Genomic DNA, 19,274 nt, shown 5'->3' with positions numbered 1-19,274 from the left:
GTGAGGCATCCTGGACAGGGCATCGGCGTTGGCGTTCTTGCGGCTCGCCCGGTACTTAATAGTGAATTGGTAGTTTGACAGCCTAGCCATCCATCGTTGTTCCTTGGCTCCTAGCTTAGCTGTCTCCAGATGAGTCAAGGGGTTGTTATCAGTGAAGGCAGTGAACTTACTGGAGGCTAGGTAGTGCTTGAACTGCTCGGTGATGGCCCAGACCAGGGCCAGAAACTCCAACTTGAAGCTGCTATAGTTCTCTGGGTTCCTCTCGGTCGGGCGGAGCTTCCTGCTTGCATAGGCGATCACCTTCTCTTTGCCATTCTGCTTCTGACTCAGTACAGCTCCTAATCCTTCATTGCTGGCATCAGTGTACAGCAGGAACGGTTGGCTGTAGTCAGGGTAGGCTAGGATCTCTTTGCCGGTCAGGATCTCCTTCATCGCATTAAAGGATTCAGCTTGCTCCTTACCCCACTGGAACGGGGGATTTCTGCCTCTGGGGGACTGTCCTACCAGGAGGTCTTGCAGAGGCGCCGCTTTCTTAGAATAGTCCTTCACAAACCTCTGGTAATACCCGACTAGTCCCAGGAACTGACGTACCTCCTTGAGTCTCTTCGGCTCCGGCCATTTCTGGATGGCAGTGACCTTCTCCGGGTCTGGTGCTACTCCCTCTGGACTGACAATGTGCCCCAGGTACTGTACCTTTCTCTTGAGCAGGTGGCACTTTGAGGGCTTCAGCTTCATCCCATACCGGGACAGCGACTCAAATACCTCCGCCAGGTGCTTCAAGTGGTCCTCATACGTTTTGGAGTACACTATCACGTCATCCAGGTATAGTAGTACAGTCTCGAAGTTGTGGTGTCCAAGGCAGCACTCCATCAATCTTTGGAACGTTCCGGGGGTGTTGCAGAGTCCAAGCGGCATACTATTGAACTCGCAGAGTCCCATCGAGGTTGTGAAGGCCGTCTTCTCCCGATCCTCCTCAGCAACAGCCACTTGCCAGTACCCACTAGTGAGGTCCAGGGTGGAGAAGTAATTTGCAGACTTTAAGGCAGCCAGGGATAGTGTGCCGTTGGTATAGGCCTGTAACGTTCTTTGATGGGTGGATGGTCACCTGTGGGGATATGGTGTTGAACCCCCTTAATCCTCCCAAAGTCAAGTGGGTGCTTACTGAATACCTGCTCATATTCCTGAACCACCCGGTGTACACCCTGCTTCTGATGGGCAGGAGTGGTGTCGGTCTCAACATGGAGCTGTTGACACCAATCCTCCACCTGGGTTGCCGGGTCATTATCCTCCACTTCGTCTGGTGAGGTTAAGGACTCCGCCGTGTGTATGGAGTTGTTATTTACCGTGTACAATTTGGCAACAGTGGCGTAGCATGATAATCTAACCTCGTCCTCCCCATAGTTTAGGAGGCATACGGGCACCCTCCCATTGCGTACATCCACTACCCCTCTGGCAGTCACGAGTGTAGTCCTATGTTCCGAGCTAAGGGACTCTACTACCGCCTGGTAGCTCCGTCCTTTGAGACCTATTGCTGCTCTACACCAAATCAGCATTTCACTCATCGGGGGAATCACAATGGGTACCGGGTCTGTCACCCGTACATTACCAATTTCACCGCCTGTTAGCTTTACCTGTTGCTGGTACATAAGGGCTCGGATTTCTTTCTGCAGCACCCTTCTCTGCCCTCGTCTGGCAGTGTCAGCTATCTGTTGGAGCAAGAACACCACTTCTCCCAAACAGTTACTAACAATATTTGTGCCAAGTACCATATACAAGTTTGTATCATCATGATTATTCTCTACTACAATTAGTCCCTAGTCCTTCAGTTCCACTCTTCCAACCTTTACTGCCACATCCTTAACCCCGACTAGGTTAAGGGGGAGGCCGTTGGAGGCATAAATGAAAAAGTTTGGAGCTGGTGGGCTTAGGTCATCCATGGACCAGAACCTTTTGTAGAGGACGTCAGGCATGATGGTTACCTGAGATCCTGTGTCCAGCAGAGCGGATGTGGCGATGCCGTCAAGCACAACGGACAGGAAAGGTCTTCCTCCCACGAACCTGCTGTACCAGTCTGATGGGCCTGGGGGGTCTACTCCTGGGTGTCAGCCCTCGACCCAAGGGTTTTCTCGATTAAAGGACAGCTCTGGACGGTGTGACCTGTCTTGTGGCAGCGGTGGCAGACAGGGTCACTCGGCGGGCTGCGTTGGTCACTGGTCCTCCCAGGGGGCGACGTTGTCCTCCTCCTCCTTCTCATCCAGGGGACATCCTCATGGCTGTCGGCTAGCAGGATCCTTCCTTCCTCCTCGGGCTCCGTCCACAGCTACAGGGCACTCAGTACAGTGGTCAGGGTTTTGCTCAACTGACGCACTTCAGAGCGCAGGCTGTCCAGCTCACTAGGGGACGTTGCTGGAACCTTGGCTTCAGCAGCCACCGGGGAAAAGGTGGATGCTGCAGGCACTGGGGTGGCCCCACCCTGGTAACATTGGATAGCAGTCGTTTCCTGGGGCTGCAGTCCTTTTATAGCCATGTCCTTAAGGGTGTCAAAGGTGGCATCTGGATGATCCAGGGACCACCAACGCACAGTCCTGTTCTCCTCTTGGGACCTCAGCCCCTGGATAAACTGCTCCTTCAGCATTTTATTTTCATTATCGATGCTGGTTGGACTAACCTGTTTCAGAGCTCGCAGGGCCCCTTGTAAACGCCAGGCATAGTCCCGAACACTGTGCTCCGGTTGCTGAGAGCAGTTGTAGGACCTCATCCGGAGGTCTGTCTCAGTACGATTCTCAAAGACAGTCTGTAACTTTTTAAAGATTGCGGACACTGACTCCTGGTCTGCGGCCGACCAGGTTTCTACTTCTCGCTCTGCAGCACCAGTCAATTGTCCCAATACAACAGCGGCTCTTTGCTTGCCTGTCATAGAGTACATATCCAGTATACCGCATATTTTCCTTTTAAATCAAGACAGGGTATCTGGTTTGCCGCTGTACTGGGGGAGCCACTTCGCTCCAGGGATGTACGGTAGGGCGATGGGTATGACAGGGGTTACAGGCCCTGGTGGTGGAGCGGCTGCTTCGGCCTGCTCGGCGCCGAGCGCGGGTTGATTATCAGGGCGGTTAACAGGTATTCCGGCGTTGTGCTGTTCTTCAAACATTCTGGCGCCCCCCCTAGCGAACCGTGGCCTACCTTCTTTTCTTTTCTTCCGGTAGGCCGCAGCTCCGCAGGTGACGGTCTTCTTCAGGACCTTGCGTCCTACGTCAGAGCGTTCACCGGCGCTCCTTCCAGGACCTGGCGCTTCCTGGTTTGACGTCGAGGCATGGGGTGTGTCCGGGGCTTCGCGCGCTTCAGCAGGTACGTCTCTCAGTTTCCCGCGGTTACGCCCTTCTTCCCACTCGGTGGCCCAACAATGGCGGAAATCTTCGCCACAGTTTAATACACAGTTTTGGATTAAAGGCGCACAGTACCCGGTGGCAACGGGCACAACACTCCGTCGTTGCAGCGGGCACGGAATCCTGTTCGTGACGCCAGGAAGAGATGACGCGCCCAGGGGATGGGGATGACTACTCGGCACCTGGGCCTTGCTGTTAGTTTTGGGGGAAGCCGCGGTGGCCGGCTCCCGGGCCCGTACCCTGGGGTCACTCTTAAAAAAGGGGGTAAAGAAGGAATGGGGTAGGAAAGAGTTTGTGACGCCATCCGTGGTGTCTGGTGAGGATCACCAGCACTGCTACAGTCCTCTGAGGCCGGTGATCAGGCAGCTTATATGGTGTGGCTCCCCACAGGCGGAGCGGGGCCTAAGGGCAGCGTAAGAGAAGGGATGCAGGACAGAGGGGACCCAGCCGGGTCGGAGGAAGAATAGGCACACACACGACAGTTCACTTCAGTACCTTTACTGGTGGTGTTTCAGGCACAGTACAGGGCACTGTAGGGTGAAGGGTGCATTTCAGGACTCTCCCCAGTGAGCGGGTGTGGGGCCTCCTGTTTCTTGCCATTTCCTAGTAAGTTTATGACCTGCCTGGAGCTAGGCCTAACTTTGTCTCTGTCTTGCACCGGCTGACCTGGTGGTAGGGCCTTCTGTTGGAGTTCACACTCCCTGAAATTTTGGGCCTCAGTGACTCCTGACCCTTGTATTGCAGTCAGCTTTTGGTATTCCTGGGACATATAGTTCGCCAGGGGTTCCGGTTATTTCTGCTGGTCCTAGAGATCCTTGCAGACGAGGACCCGGTGTCCGGTAAATGCTTGTGGGGTGAGCTGGTTAAGCTCCTGTGCCCCCTATGCAGCTCGCTTACTCCACTTGCCTTCGGCCACGCTCGGGGCCCTCACTAGGCTTCACACTGGCAGCAGACCTCGCTACTCTTCACCGCTCTTATGGCGTCGGCACGCCTTAGGCTCACTAACCTGAGCTAAATGAGTCTGGACTGTGCTCCACTGCAGGATGGCTTCTGCAGGAGCTCCTCTGAAAAGGCTTCCTTCTACAGACTGGATTCTCACAGACTGGAACTAGCTCTGTCCCCTGAGGAAACTGTTCTCCAGACTGAGCTCCACTGCAGGCTGACCTCTCAGGCTCATCTACTGCAGGAACTCACTGACTGCCTAGCTCCACCTTCCCTATTTTTATCCCTAACGGGCTCCCTCTGGTGGTCTGAGGTGGAAGGTGGAGGTGTGTGTATGCTGTGAGGGCCTCTTGTGGAGGAATCCGTCCAAGCACCCCTCTAGGATCTGTGGCACTAATGCGCAGCAGGGGCGCCACAGAAGCATTTCTGACACCCAGGTCACTGCCTAAAAGTGTGCCCATCAGAAGTGATCCTTGCCGCATCAGAAGATGCAGACTTGCAACTATCCCCGTGCAAGTCCTTGTCCCAGGGCAGTGTTCAATTGTACCTCCCCCATTCCTTGCAATGCAAGCGCAAATATGCAGCCAATCACCCACCCACCCGCAGGCTGCAATACCATACTGCTAGCTTTCACTTGAAATGTGGCCTTTTAGTTTGGAGGAGGCCGAAGCTGGCCACTACCTCATGGCTGCTTCGGCAGCGAGGTATCCATACTCAGTCTCCAGCTGCCCGGCGGCCGGATGTCCACGCTCGGTCCCCAGCCACCAGGGGGCGGCCAGATGTCCATACTTGGTCCCCAGCCGCCCCGCGGCTGGGTGTCCACACATGGTCCCCAGCCACCTGGGGGCGGCCGGGTGTCCATAAACGGTCCCCAGCCACCCCAATTTCTCCTGTCACCTTCCCCCACACTTTTCTTAGCCTGGCCTGCTTTAGGGCAGCATTGGACGAGCCCACCAGAGAACCAGATTCCTCCGGTGGGCCCTGGCTTCTCCATCAAGGGAGTTGAGAGTGCCAAGGTGAGGAGCATGATGATGATGATAGAAGTTAGCATCTGCTTTGTTTTTTTTTTTAATCAAGCGCAAGTGTGCAGCCTGCCACCCACCCACCCCCAGGCTGCAATGCCATACTGCTGGCTTGCACTTGAAATGGGGCCTTTTAGTTTGGAATAGACTGAAGCTGGCCACTACCTCATGGCTGCTTCGGCGGCCTGGTATCCATACTCAGTCCCCAGCCGCCCGGTGGCCAGGTGTCCACACTCGGTCCCCAGCCGCTAGGGGTCGGTCGCGTGTCCATACTCGGTCCCCAGCCCCCCCGCGGCCGGGTGTCCACACACGGTCCCCAGCCGCCTGAAATTAGGAGGAAATGCAATGCCCGTTGGAAGAGTCGTGGAGGTCGCAGTAGCTTAACAAGACTGTTTTAATGCCCCTTGGAAAAGTGGTGGAGGTCACAGTAGCTTAGCAAGATGGTTTGAATGCCCCTTGGAAAAGTGGTGGAGGTCACAGTAGCTTAACAAGACGGTTTTAATGCCCCTCGGAAGAGACGTGGAGCTCGCAGTAGTTTAACAAGACAATTTTAATGCCCCTTGGAAAAGTGATGGAGGTCGCAGTAGCTTAACAAGACAGTTTTAATGCCCTTTACAAGAGCCATACAGTACAGCATCTTAAAAACATTATTCCCATTATTGGAGAGTGGGTCTCCCATAGTCTTTGCTTATGCCTTCCAAGCAAAAGCTGCCAAAAATTAGGAGGAAATGCAATGCCCGTTCGAAGAGTCATGGAGGTTAGAGTTAATTAAAAACAACATTTCAATGCCCCTTGGAAGAGTTGTGGAGTTCAGAGTGGTTTAAAAAGATGCTTTTAATGCCCCTCGGAAGAGACGTGGAGGTCCCAGTAGCTTAACAAGACGCTTTTAATGCCCCTCAGAAGAGACGTGGAGGTCGCAGTAGCTTAACAAGACGCTTTTAATGCCCCTTACAAGAGCCATACAGTACAGCATCTTAAAAATATTATTCCCATTAATGGGGAGTGGGTCTCCCACAGTCTTTGCTTATGCCTTCCAAGCAAAAGCTGACAAAAATAAGGCCGGAGGAACTTTCAATAATGGCAACACGGACCACGGTCACACTGGTGGTATAGTGGTGGTGGAGGCTGAGGATAAGGAGAAGAGCAAAAAACAGCCGAAATGAGGAAGAGTATACCCATGTGTGGGTGTGAAGCGGTGCATGTGAATACACCTCCCGAAATAACACAGTGGATTTGACTTTATGTTACTCTGCTGTCATTTGGTGGTGATAAGAAGTCTGGCCCAATCCAGCCCTTGTTAATTTGTCAGCATTGTCAGTGGACAGGCGAGTGCGCTTATCAGTCATAATTCCCCCAGCGGCATTAAAAACACGCTCCGATAACACGCTAGCGGCAGGGCAGGCCAGGACCTCCAAGGCATACAGAACGAGTTCATTCCAAGTGTCCAGCTTGGATACCCAATAATTAAAAGGCACAGAGGATTCACGGAGGACGCTGGTACGGTCGGCAAGGTACTCCCTCACCATCTTTTGAAACTTTCCACTCCTTGTGGGAGTACCCTGCGCCTCAGGGTCTGTCCGAAGGGAGGGTCTGAGAAAACTGTCCCAGAATGTTGACAGTGTTCCCCTGCCTCTGCTGGATTGGAGTTGCGTCTCTCTCGCATGTCCTCCTCCTCCTCCTCTCCCTCATTGTCCCCAAATGCACATTGGGATGAGATGAGGCTGGACTGTGTGTAATCGACTGCTACGGCTTCTTGATCCATCTCATCATACTCTGGCTGCAATGCCACCTCTTTAATTCTCTGCAGAGAGCGTTGCAAAAGACAGACAAGTGGAATGTTGACGCTAATGATGGCGTCATCACCACTCACCATCTTGGTGGACTCCTCAAAGTTTGTCAAGATGGTACATATGTCAGACATCCAGGTCCACTCATGAGGTCTTATGTGTGGAGTCTGACCTGAATATCGACGGCCTTGTTGCAGCTTGTACTCCACAACTGCTCTCTTCTGCTCACAAATCCTTTGCAACATGTGGAGGGTAGAGTTCCAACGTGTGGGGACATCACACACCAGTCGGTGTGCCGGAAGCTGCAAACGCTGCTGCAACACAGCAAGGGTGGCGGAAGCTGTAGCCGACTTGCGAAAATGAGCTGACAGGCGGCGTACTTTGACGAGCAGATCTGGCAACTCAGGGTACAATTTAAGAAACCGCTGAAGCACGAGGTTAAGCACATGAGCCAGGCATGGTACGTGTGTGATCTCGCCTCGCCTCAGAGCCACCACCAGGTTACGGCCATTGTCACACATGACCATGCCTGGTTGTAGGTTCAGCGGTCTCAGCCACAGATCTGCCTGCTCTTTCACAGCTGTCCACAACTCATAAGCAGTGTGAGGTTTTTCACCTAAGCTTTTGAGTTTCAGCACAGCCTGTTGCCGCTTGGCGGAGGCAGTACTGCAGTGCTTCCAGCTTGTAACTGATGTGGTGATATCTGAGATGGAGGCTGAACATGAGGAGGAGGAGGAGGATGATGCGCAGGAGCTGTACACTGTGGGGGGCAACTCTGACTGACATAGGGCCCGCAATCCTCGGTGTGGGGAGGATGTGTTCCATCCCAAGGTCCGACTGGATCCCGGCTTCCACTATGTTTACCCAGTGTGCCGTCATGGAGATGTACCATCCCTGGCCACAAGCACTTGTCCACGTGTCCGTTATCAGGTGGACTCTCCCAGTAACTACGTTGTTGAGGTCACGGCAGATATTTTGGGACACGTGCTTGTGTAGTGCGGGGATGGCACACCGGGCAAAATAGTGTCTGCTGGGGACCGAGTACCGAGGGACGGCCACCGCCATAAGGTTGCAGAAGGATTCCGTCTCCACCTGCCTAAAAGGCATCATTTCCAACGCAAGCAATTGTGAAATGTGCGAATTTAGGACTGTGGCCTGTGGGGCGTTGGCTGCAAATTTCCGCTTTCGTTCAAAGGTCTGGGATATGGACAATTGAACGCTGCGGTGGGACGTGGACGTTGATGCTGTTTCTTGAGAAACTACCATAACAAGTGAAGACTGAGAGGAGGGGGCATCTTTGCATGCAGTATGGACAGGGGATTGCCTTGCACACACAACAGGGGGTTCTGTTGCACGAACAAAAGCGGAAGAAGCAGTGGTGACACCCGCTGACACTGGTCGTGGACCCTGGGGTTCACCCCACAATGTCGGGTGCTTTGCTGCCATGTGCCTGATCATGCTGGTGTTGGCCAGGCTGGTAGTTTTGTCATCCCTGCTGATGCTGGCATGGCAGGTGGTACAAATGGCTTTTTTGGGGTTATCAGCAGAGTCTTTAAAAAAATTCCAGACTCTGGAAGACCTACAGGTTGTCCTGGCAACGTCCCTCATGTTGGTGTTACGGGGAACTCTTGCCTGACTTCTGTGTGTGGCCACCACACTGCTTCTTCCTGCCTGTTGGGGTACTCTGCCTCCCTCACCCTGTGTGCTGCTGGCCTCGCTCTGTATGTCCTCCTGCCACGTTGGGTCAGTTACTAGATCATCCACCACTTCCTCCTCTTCCACTTGCACACCACGATCCTCCTCCTCACTTCCTGGCAATTGTGTCTCGTCATCGTCCACCTCTTGTGACAAATTGCCAGCGTCGACTTCCTGTTGCCGTGGCTGTTCAAATATTTGGGCATCGCTACATGGGATCTCCTCTTCCACCACTTCAAGCGGAGCAGGCGAGGGGCACAAATCTGGAAATGGACCAGTGAACAGCTCTTCAGAGTGTCCAAGTGTGTGGATCAGTTGCTGTCTGACAACACTCGGCATGGTGGGAGGAAGGAGCATCAGGGTGAGGAGGAGTATGCAGTCGAGACTCACGGCTACTAAGATTTGACCGTGTGGAAGACAGACCGAAGGTGGTGGTGCCCAGGTAACTGGAAGTATTATCTGCTATCCAATTAATAACCTGTTCACACTGATCAGTTCGCAATACAGGTGTTGTTCTATGCTTCCCTAGTAATTTGGTCAAGAAGTGGGAGCGAGAAGATGTGGCTGTTGGTTGTGGCACATTTTCACCTTGGCCACTGCCCCGTCCTCTGCACTCACCATCACCAGAACGTCCAGTTCCACGTCCCTTGCCACGCGCCTTGCCCATTGTAAAGGAAGTAAAAAAGCTTACACTCGCATTATCAATGGAAAAAGGGTAATAAAAAGTAGATTAGAACCGTGGAAGAGGAAAACCACAGTTCTATTTCTCTGGCCTACATCCGACTCTTTTAAACAATCTGAACAATCAGGGAGAAACTGTTACTGTTTTACTTTCCGGAAAAAATACCAAAAGCAAAATAATAATAGATTTTTTTACCGTGGAATGGCAAAACCACAGTTATTGTTTACTGGGGTATATCAGACAATTTTAAATAGCTATATTTGCGGCTGAACAGTGAGCGACACACTCAAACTGGGTTTTTTTAGGTAAAAATGGCCCAAAAGTGGATAATACAGAGGTATGAACCGTGTAACTGCAAAACCCCACTTCTATTTCTCTGGCCTACACCAGACTATTTTCAACAAATATATTTGTGTCTGAACAATCAGGGAGACACTATTTTATTTTTTTTTTTTACGGCAAAAAATGCCAAAAGCAGGATAATAGAGATTTTTTACCGTGGAACGGCAAAACCACAGTTATAATTTACTGGTGTATACCAGACTCTTTTAAACAGATATATTGGTGTCTGAACAATGAAGAGACACTATTACTGTTTTTCTTTACGGCAAAAAATGCCAAAAGCAGGATAATACAGAGGTTTGACCCGTGGAACTGCAAAACTACAGTTCTATTTCTCGGGCCTACACCAGACTATTTTCAACAGATATATTTGTGTCTGAACAATCAGGAGACACTATTACTGTTTTTCTTTACGGCAAAAAATGCCAAAAGCAGGATAATACAGAGATTTGACCCGTGGAACTGCAAAACCACAGTTCTATTTCTCGGGCGTACACCAGACTATTTTAAACAGATATACTGGTGTCTGAACAATCAGGAGACACTATTACTGTTTTTCTTTACGGCAAAAAATGCCAAGAGCAGGATAATACAGAGATTTGACCCGTGGAACTGCAAAACCACAGTTCTATTTCTTGGGCCTACACCAGACTATTTTCAACAGATATATTTGTGTCTGAACAATCAGGAGACACTATTACTGTTTTTCTTTACGGCAAAAAATGCCAAAAGCAGGATAATAGAGATTTTTCACCGTGGAACGGCAAAGCCACAGTTATAATTTACTGGAATATGCCAGACTCTTTTAAACAGATATATTTGTGTCTGAACAATCAGGAGACACTATTACTGTTTTTCTTTACGGCAAAAAATACCAAAAGCTGGATAATAGAGATTTTTTACCGTGGAACTGCAAAACCACAGTTCTATTTCTTGGGCCTACACCAGACTATTTTAAACAGATATATTGGTGTCAGAACAATCAGGAGACAGTATTACTCTTTTTCTTTATGGAAAAAATACCAAAAGCTGGATAATAGAGAATTTTTACCATGGGACGGCAAAACCACAGTTATAATTTACTGGTGTATACCAGACTCTTTTAAACAGATATATTTGTGTCTGAACAATCAGGAGATACTATTACTGTTTTTCTTTACGGCAAAAAATGCCAAAAGCAGAATAATACAGAGATTTGACCCGTGGAACTGCAAAACCACAGTTCTATTTCTCGGGCCTACACCAGACTATTTTCAACAGATATATTTGTGTCTGAACAATCAGGAGACACTATTACTGTTTTTCTTTACGGCAAAAAATACCAAAAGCTGGATAATAGAGATTTTTTACCGTGGAACTGCAAAACCACAGTTCTATTCCTTGGGCCTACACCAGACTATTTTAAACAGATATATTGGTGTCTGAACAATCAGGAGACACTATTACTGTTTTTCTTTTTCGGAAAAAATACCAAAAGCTGAATAATAGAGATTTTTTACCGTGGAACTGCAAAATCACAGTTCTATTTCTCGGGCCTACACCAGACTATTTTAAACAGATATATTGGTGTCTGAACAATCAGGAGACACTATTACTGTTTTTCTTTATGGAAAAAATACCAAAAGCTGGATAATAGAGATTTTTTACTGTGGGACGGCAAAACCACAGTTATAATTTACTGGTGTATACCAAACTCTTTTAAACAGATATATTTGTGTCTGAACAACCAGGAGACACTATTACTGTTTTTCTTTACGGCTAAAAATGCCAAAAGCTGGATAATACAGAGATTTGACCCGTGGAACTGCAAAACCACAGTTCTATTTCTCGGGCCTACACCAGACTATTTTCAACAGATATATTTGTGTCTGAACAATCAGGAGACACTATTACTGTTTTTCTTTACGGGAAAAATACCAAAAGCTGGATAATAGAGCTTTTTTTACCGTGGAACGGCAAAACCACAGTTATAATTTACTGGTGTATACCAGACTTTTTTAAATAGATATATTTGCGGCTGAACAGTGAGCGACACACTCAAACTGTGTTTTTTTTAGGTAAAAATGGCCCAAAAGTGGATAATACAGAGGTTTGAACTGTGGAACTGCAAAACCACACTTCTATTTCTCTTGCCTACACCAGACTCTTAAAAAAATATATTTGTGTCTGACCTGTCACAGACACTTTTTTTTTTTTGGGTGGGGGGGGACACCAAAAGGTTAATAAGATGGGTATTTGTACAGTGTGAAGGAGGAAAAAAAAAAAGCGTATTTAGATGAAAAAAAAGGATTTTTCCTTGCCCCCGAGACCTGGAGCTAAGTCCAGCAATTTCATCAACAGGAGCACACAGGACTGTAATGCAGCGTTTGCTGGTATAACCACTGCGTCTACTATACAGCCTGCCTGCCTGCCTGATATCTGGGATGGATATTAGTCCTGAGAAGGACTGTTTTTTTGATCTGGCAGCCTTTACAGACCCTACACTAACTATTTCGCAGTATATATCTCTCCCTAAATCAGCAGCGCTGTCCCTACACTGTCTGATCCCAGCCGTCTGTGTCCAAGATGGCGGCGCCCGGTTTTAAATACTCGAGGTGACGCTGTGCGGCCAGCCAATCAATGTAATGCCCACAACCAACATGGCTGCGGCATTACAGTGACTGCCTGGCAATCCCTGCATGTTCATTGGCTCTGTAAAGAGCGCCAAACATGCAAGGCGGAGACCCAAGCTCCCGCCCGAGTAACCCAGAAATGCTCGGTGCTCGCCGAACATCCCGAGTAGTGTGATGCTCGGACGAGTACCGAGCAGTGTCGAACATGTTCGCTCAACACTAGCTGATATACATTTTGTGGAAAAAGTTTCAATAAAACTTGAAATCCCTGGTATTTGTATGAATATGAGTTCAGTGGGTGGTCCAACTCAGTGATTGACAGTCTCCCCTGTATGACCTCATGCAGAGATGAATGTCTATCACTAGTAGGACCGCCCATTGGACTCATCTGCACACAAACACCCGGGACTTTAATAAATAAATTACAGGTTATACTGAATTTTTTTCAACCTACAGATATATTATTCTGCTCAGCTTCTCCTTCTCTGTACCGAGCCATCCACAGATCAGATGTCATGTACAGCGTGACAGGATCCCTTTAGTGCCCAATAGGTTTCCTATAGGGAATCCATAAGTTGTGAAGTTGTCTACGTCAGTAACATCTAGGTTACAGTTCACAATATTCAGAAAGATGGCAAAATTTATAGCCAAACAGGCAGAAGGTCATATTTAGAAAACTACCGAGATCAACACAGACAATACAGAGACAAAGAAGAGGGCTATTTGTGAGTCGGTCGACAGGGGTAGGGGTACTCGGATACCGGGATGGATGAGTTACTTCTGTGGGGATCACGGTTGGTCGGTTCCCGGTTCCGTGCCCTGGACCGTCAGTAAAGGGATGGGGGTCAAGATGATGGGAGAATTGTGTCCTGACGCCTCCTGTGGTAACTGGCAAAATCGGTTACCAGCGCTGTGTATGGTTGCTGAGGTGATCGGCATACAGCTTGTACGAACGCTATAGGCAGTAATGTCAAAGTAGGCACACACACACATTAAGTCTTTGTTTCAGTACCTTTCTTTTACTGATGTCCCTTAACAGGTACAGTTCAGGAGGGTAACCAGGTTTTCGGTGCAGGTAGAGATATTCACCTTGGAGATTTGTGAGGCCTCCTCTAACACTGTGTGCGTTGTTTGGGATCAGTTCTGCCTTAAGCTGAGTCTGCCACCTTTTACTTTCTTTGGGGTCCTTCTCCACAACTGACATGGAGGACCTTTCCTTGGGGCTACCAATTCTCTTTCTGGGCCCCTGGTCCTATACTTGGTCAAGTTTGGCAACTCTTTCCCCTTCTTCTTCAGGGGGAGTAAATCCTCCTGATCTGTCCGGGTGAGCTAAAGGGATAATAGTTTTATCTCTTTCTTTCTCCTTCTAGCCTCCGTCCCTCTCTCTAGGGCGCTTCACAACACAGACCTGTTTCCTAGTTCAGGTCTTAACTGGTCCTCAGCCAACAGCTCTCTGTCTCCCCTCCTTCACCCGTCTCTAGACTAACTGCCACTTTTGCTGTCTCCCTGGAAACTGACTCCTCCCCTCAGACCTGAGGTGGAAGGTGTTGTGTGTGCCCAAGTGTACATCTCCCCCTGCACCTATGGATCCTGTGGTAATCCCCCGCAGGGGTGCCACATTCCCCTCTAGTTAACTTCAGTCCTCCGGGACTGAAACATTTTTTTTTTTTTTTAACAAAGATAGCATAACATTAACATTTACATTTGTAATTTGAACAGAGTCTCAAAAATAAAATTTACAATAACCAGGGAAAATGGGAAAGACGGATAACCAGTCCATACAACGCTAATCGATCTGCTGCAAGCTGTTAAAGGGAAAGTGTTTTTGCTACCACCAGTCCTGTGGCTTCGGTCCATTCTTAAAAATTTTCAAAAAGTTTCAGACGTCCAAACAGGTAAAGTTTCTTTAGACTTAAAGATTCAAATAGACTTAATAATTCACAAGACACAACAAAACATTTACTATGTGTGCCTCGGCGCAAGGGTCCTAGGTACTGCAGGGGCCTCTCCCGGTCATAAGCACTGTAGGCCCTTTGGCCCTGGGGTCACCTATTGGCCAAGATTTTGCTCTCCCTAGACAGCTTCTTAAGCCAACTCTACTCACCCTTTTTTTTATGTTGTGTACCTTGTGTAACCTGTTTTGGTCTACTTGTCACCCTTCTATATACTGACTTTAACTACATATTTACATTTTTGAACCTATTTACATTTCCCTTTTGTTATGGTTTACTCCCTGTATCTGAGTGGTAGGTGTCCAAAATTAATACGTGATGACCTCCGTAAAACTGGTATCCCACTGGTGCGTAAGCCCGGTGTGGAGCGAACACTACTTACTGACTCATGTGTTGGTCTACGTAGCACAGGTATGCCGGAGTGTCTTCCCACTCCCCTAGTGGGAATGGCAGGTACACCGATTGCAGGATTCCCTAGCTTGGCTGCAGCAGGTGGTTCTTCTTCTCTTGATCCTTCTACTGGTTGTGGGAATGTCAACATGGGAATTAAATATGCTCCTTCTATTTGGGGCCAATCTGCGGGTAACTCTCCTAAGATTGTCTTAATTGTCCTTAGCGTCTCTTCTTCTGGTATGGGACAAGGGTTATATTCTTTTTGTTGTAAGGGTTGAGGACACTTCTTTAAGTGGTGTCGGGACACTGTTGCTATTGTTTTTCCATTATCCTTGCTGATTAGACAGGTTTTCTGGTTGTCAAAATTGGATGGTAATACAGTGTATGGGTCCTCTTCCCATTGATTATCTAGCTTATGAAGTCTCTTTTTCCTTTTCAAAACCAATTCTCCGGGGTTTAACGGGATTCCTTGTCCGTTTTTATTGAAATTGGTTTCTTGTCTTTCTCTGGATTTTGCTAGACTTTTCTCAACACACTCCTGTATTTTCTTGTATTGTTCTGTTCTTCTAGTATCCCAATCTGCACAGGAACTACAATGCCCATTTTAAAGTCCACTGGCAATTTTTCTGGTCTCGCTCTCATCAAGTATGCCGGGGTACAATTAGTTGAACTTACTGGGATGTTGTTATAGATGTCAATCAGATCTGGTAATTTCTCTGGCCATCTGTTTCTGTCTTCCAAGGGCAGAGTCTTCAGCAATTCTATTACCACGTGATTCATTTTTTCGCACATTCCGTTAGTTTGGGGATGGTAAGGCGTGGTACGAATTTTCTTGCATCCATACAAGTTACAGAACTCTTGAAATATTTCCGCTTCAAAGGCAGGACCCTTATCTGTCAATACCTGTTCTGGATATCCATGTGGCCTGCAGAAATAAACTTGAAAGGTTCTTGCTGCTGTCTGAGCTGTCAAGTCCTTCACAGGAGCTACCACTAGGAATCTGGAATAGTGGTCCACCATGGTAAGAGCATAAGTATAGCCTGATCTACTGGGTGTGAGTTTGACATGATCCAAGGCTACTAGTTCCAGGGGCTGTTTGGTTATGATAGGCTGGAGTGGTGCTTTCTGGTTGTTACTATCTCGTCTTCTTAATGAGCATGGGCCACAATTTTTACACCATTTTTCTATGTAAGACATCATGCCAATCCAATAAAACCTCTCACGTAACAGTATTTCCAGTTTTCTCCATCCAAAGTGTCCTGCTCCATTATGGTACGCTTCCAATACCATTTGGATGTCTCTCTTTGGAACCACAACTTGCCATACCATTTCATGTTTCCTTGGATTGATATACCGTCTGCACAATTGGTTTTTGTAGATAAATAACCTGCTTCTTTCTTTCCACAGGTATTGGGCCTTTGGGGGAGCATTCTTCTCAATTTTGGAATCCTGTTGGGTTACCAGCCTCTTCACTAGGCTCACTGCCGGATCGCTGTCTTGGGTTTCTTTCCATCCATAATGAGGCAGCGGGTTTAGTGCAACATCCTGACGGTTCTGGTAGATATGGGTTTCTGTCATTTTCCATTTTCTACTTTTATGGAAAGCTGGAAGTTCTATTTCCTCCAAGTCATCTGTTTCTTCTTCAAGCCCTTGCAAATGTACTTGAGGGTTTTTGGAGAGGGCATCAGCATTTGCATTTCCACGGCCTGTTCGGTACTTGATGGTACAGTCATAGTTCGATAGTCGGGCCATCCAGCGCTGCTCCAATGCACCAAGCTTTGCTGTATCCAAGTGTGTTAGCGGATTATTGTCCGTAAAGATGGTAAATTTTGAAGCTGCTAAGTAATGCTTGAACCTCTCCGTGAGTGCCCAGACCAAGGCCAGGAACTCCAACTTAAAGGAACTGTAATTTTCCGGGTTCCTCTCGGTAGATCGAAGTCTTCTACAGGCATAAGCAATTACTCTTTCCTTGCCTTCTTGTATTTGGGACAGTACTGCTCCCAGGCCTACATTACTTGCATCCGTGTAGAGGACAAATGGTAGGTTATAATCTGGGTTCGCCAAGATTTCCTCACCGGTCAGGGCCTGTTTCATTTGTTGAAAGGAGTCTTCTTGTTTCTTTCCCCACTCCAACGGAGGCTCTGAAGACCTTCTCTTCTTAGCTTGGCCTACCAGAAGAACTTGTAGGGGCGCTGCCATCTTCGTGTAGCCCTTAATAAATCTTCTGCAATACCCAACCAAACCTAAGAACTGATGTACCTCTCTGACGGTGGTCGGCCTCTGCCAGTCCTGGATCGCTGTCACTTTTTCCGGATCTGGTGCTACGCCATCCGCGCTGACCACATGGACTTTTGGCTTCAGCAGGTAACATTCAGATGGTTTGAGTTTCATTCCATACTTTGTTAGAGCTGTAAATACCTCCACCAGGTGTTCCAGATGTTCTTCATAGGTTTTGGAATACACTATGACGTCATCCAGGTATAAAAGTACCGTCTCAAAATTCCGGTGTCCCAGGCAGCACTCCATGAGTCTCTGAAACGTCCTCGGTGCATTGCATAACCCAAATGGCATGCTATTGAATTCGCATAGGCCCATTGGTGTTGTGAATGCTGTTTTCTCCCGGTCTTCTTCTGCAACGGAGACCTGCCAATACCCACTAGTGAGATCTAATGTGGAGAAATACTTAGTCGTCTTTAATGCAGCAAGAGACTCCTCTATCCGGGGTAACGGGTAAGCATCTTTGTGAGTGATCTTATTGACCTTCCTGTAATCCACACACATCCTCATAGTGCCATCCTTCTTTCTGACTAAGACTAAGGGGGCCGCCCAGGGACTACAGCTATCTCTTATAACCCCGGCCTCCTTCATGTCCTGCAGCATCTCTTTAGCACACTGGTAGTGGTTTGGTGGGATGGGTCTATGTCTCACTTTAATCGGGGGATGATCTCCTGTGGGTATGTGATGGTGTACCCCTTTTATCCTCCCAAAATCTAATGGATGCTTACTGAATACTTGGCTAAACTCTTGTACTACCCGGTAAACTCCTTGCTTCTGGTGGTCGGGAGTGAAATCAGTCCCTATGTGCAACTGCTGACACCACTCCTCCAGCTGTCCCTTGGGGTTGTTGTCCTCCGCCTGACTTGACGGGGGCAAGGACTCTAATGTCTGTATGTTGATATTACTGAAATGTACAGCTTTGCTACAGTAGCATACCGGGGTAGTTTCACTTCTTCCTCACCACAATTCAACACACGGATTGGTACTCTTCCCCTTCGTACATCCACCACCCCTCTAGCTGTCAGCACTATAGGTCTATGCTCTAAATATACCGGTTCTACAATTGCCTGATATTCCTTTCTTCTGATACCCATAGCTGCTCGACACCATATCATCATTTCACAGTTTGGTGGTAATACAATGGGAAACGGGTCTGTTACCCGCGCACTGCCAATCTCCCCCCCAGACAGATTTACCTGTTGCTTGTGAATTAAGGCACGGATTTCTCTTTGAAGGACTCTCCTCCACCCAATGCCAGCAGTCTCTGTAATCTGTTGGAGTAAAAACATCACTTCTTCAAGGCAGTTTTCAATCACATTAGTACCAAGCACCATGTAAGGATATTTGTTATTGGGGTCATCTTCTACCACACATAACCCTTGGCCTCTCAACTCCACCCTCCCCAGCTTTATTGTCACCTCTCTAAACCCCACCTTATTCAGTGGTTGACTATTAGCTGCTAAAATGACAAGACTAGAGTCTGGGGTGCTAAGATCAGCATCAGACCAAAATTGCTGGTAAAGGATATGTGGGATGGTGGTGACTTGTGACCCAGTGTCCAATAGGGCCGATGTGGGGATTCCTTCTAGCATAATGTTGAGGTACAGGCGGCCTCCCACATACCGACTACGCCAGTCATATGGGCCCTGCCGTTTTATTCCTGGGGATTGGCCCTGGGACCCAGGAATCTCGGGTTTAAACGACATCTTCTTGCAAAGTGGCCCGGTTTGTTGCAACGAAGGCAAACAGGTTGTTCTGAAGAATCCATGTGGTCGGTGGCTCTGCGTCGGAATGGTGCGTTGGTCCCCTGAACGGGCAACTTGTTGATCCCCTCCATGGGCGACATGGCTTTGCGTTGGAATGGTGCATTTGTCCCCTGCACAGGTGACATGAGCTTTCTCCTCATCCACGGAACATCCTCAGGGAATTCAGCTAACTGGATTTTGCTTGGTGGTTGTGCCTCCGGTCTGGCTTGCAAGAGTTTTAGCACGTAGTCCATGTTTTTGGTTAGTTGTAACACCTGATTACGTAGGTCATCAGCAGATTCGGGTACGACAGCTTGTCCTACCGCTTTTACAGAGTCTTTAGGGGTAGGCTCTAAGTTCATGTGAGAGGTATTAACCTGCCAGGATGGGATTGCAGGTTTTGCAGGTAATGGGTCTCGTAGTAATGTTATAGCACGGT

This window comes from Phyllobates terribilis, unplaced genomic scaffold (genome assembly GCF_046119375.1).
Source record: "Phyllobates terribilis strain yellow unplaced genomic scaffold, ASM4611937v1 Scaffold_9__5_contigs__length_417890890, whole genome shotgun sequence".
NCBI lineage: Eukaryota > Metazoa > Chordata > Amphibia > Anura > Dendrobatidae > Phyllobates > Phyllobates terribilis.
The sequence above is the reverse complement of the archived record's forward strand: the minus strand, read 5'-3'. Positions refer to the sequence as shown.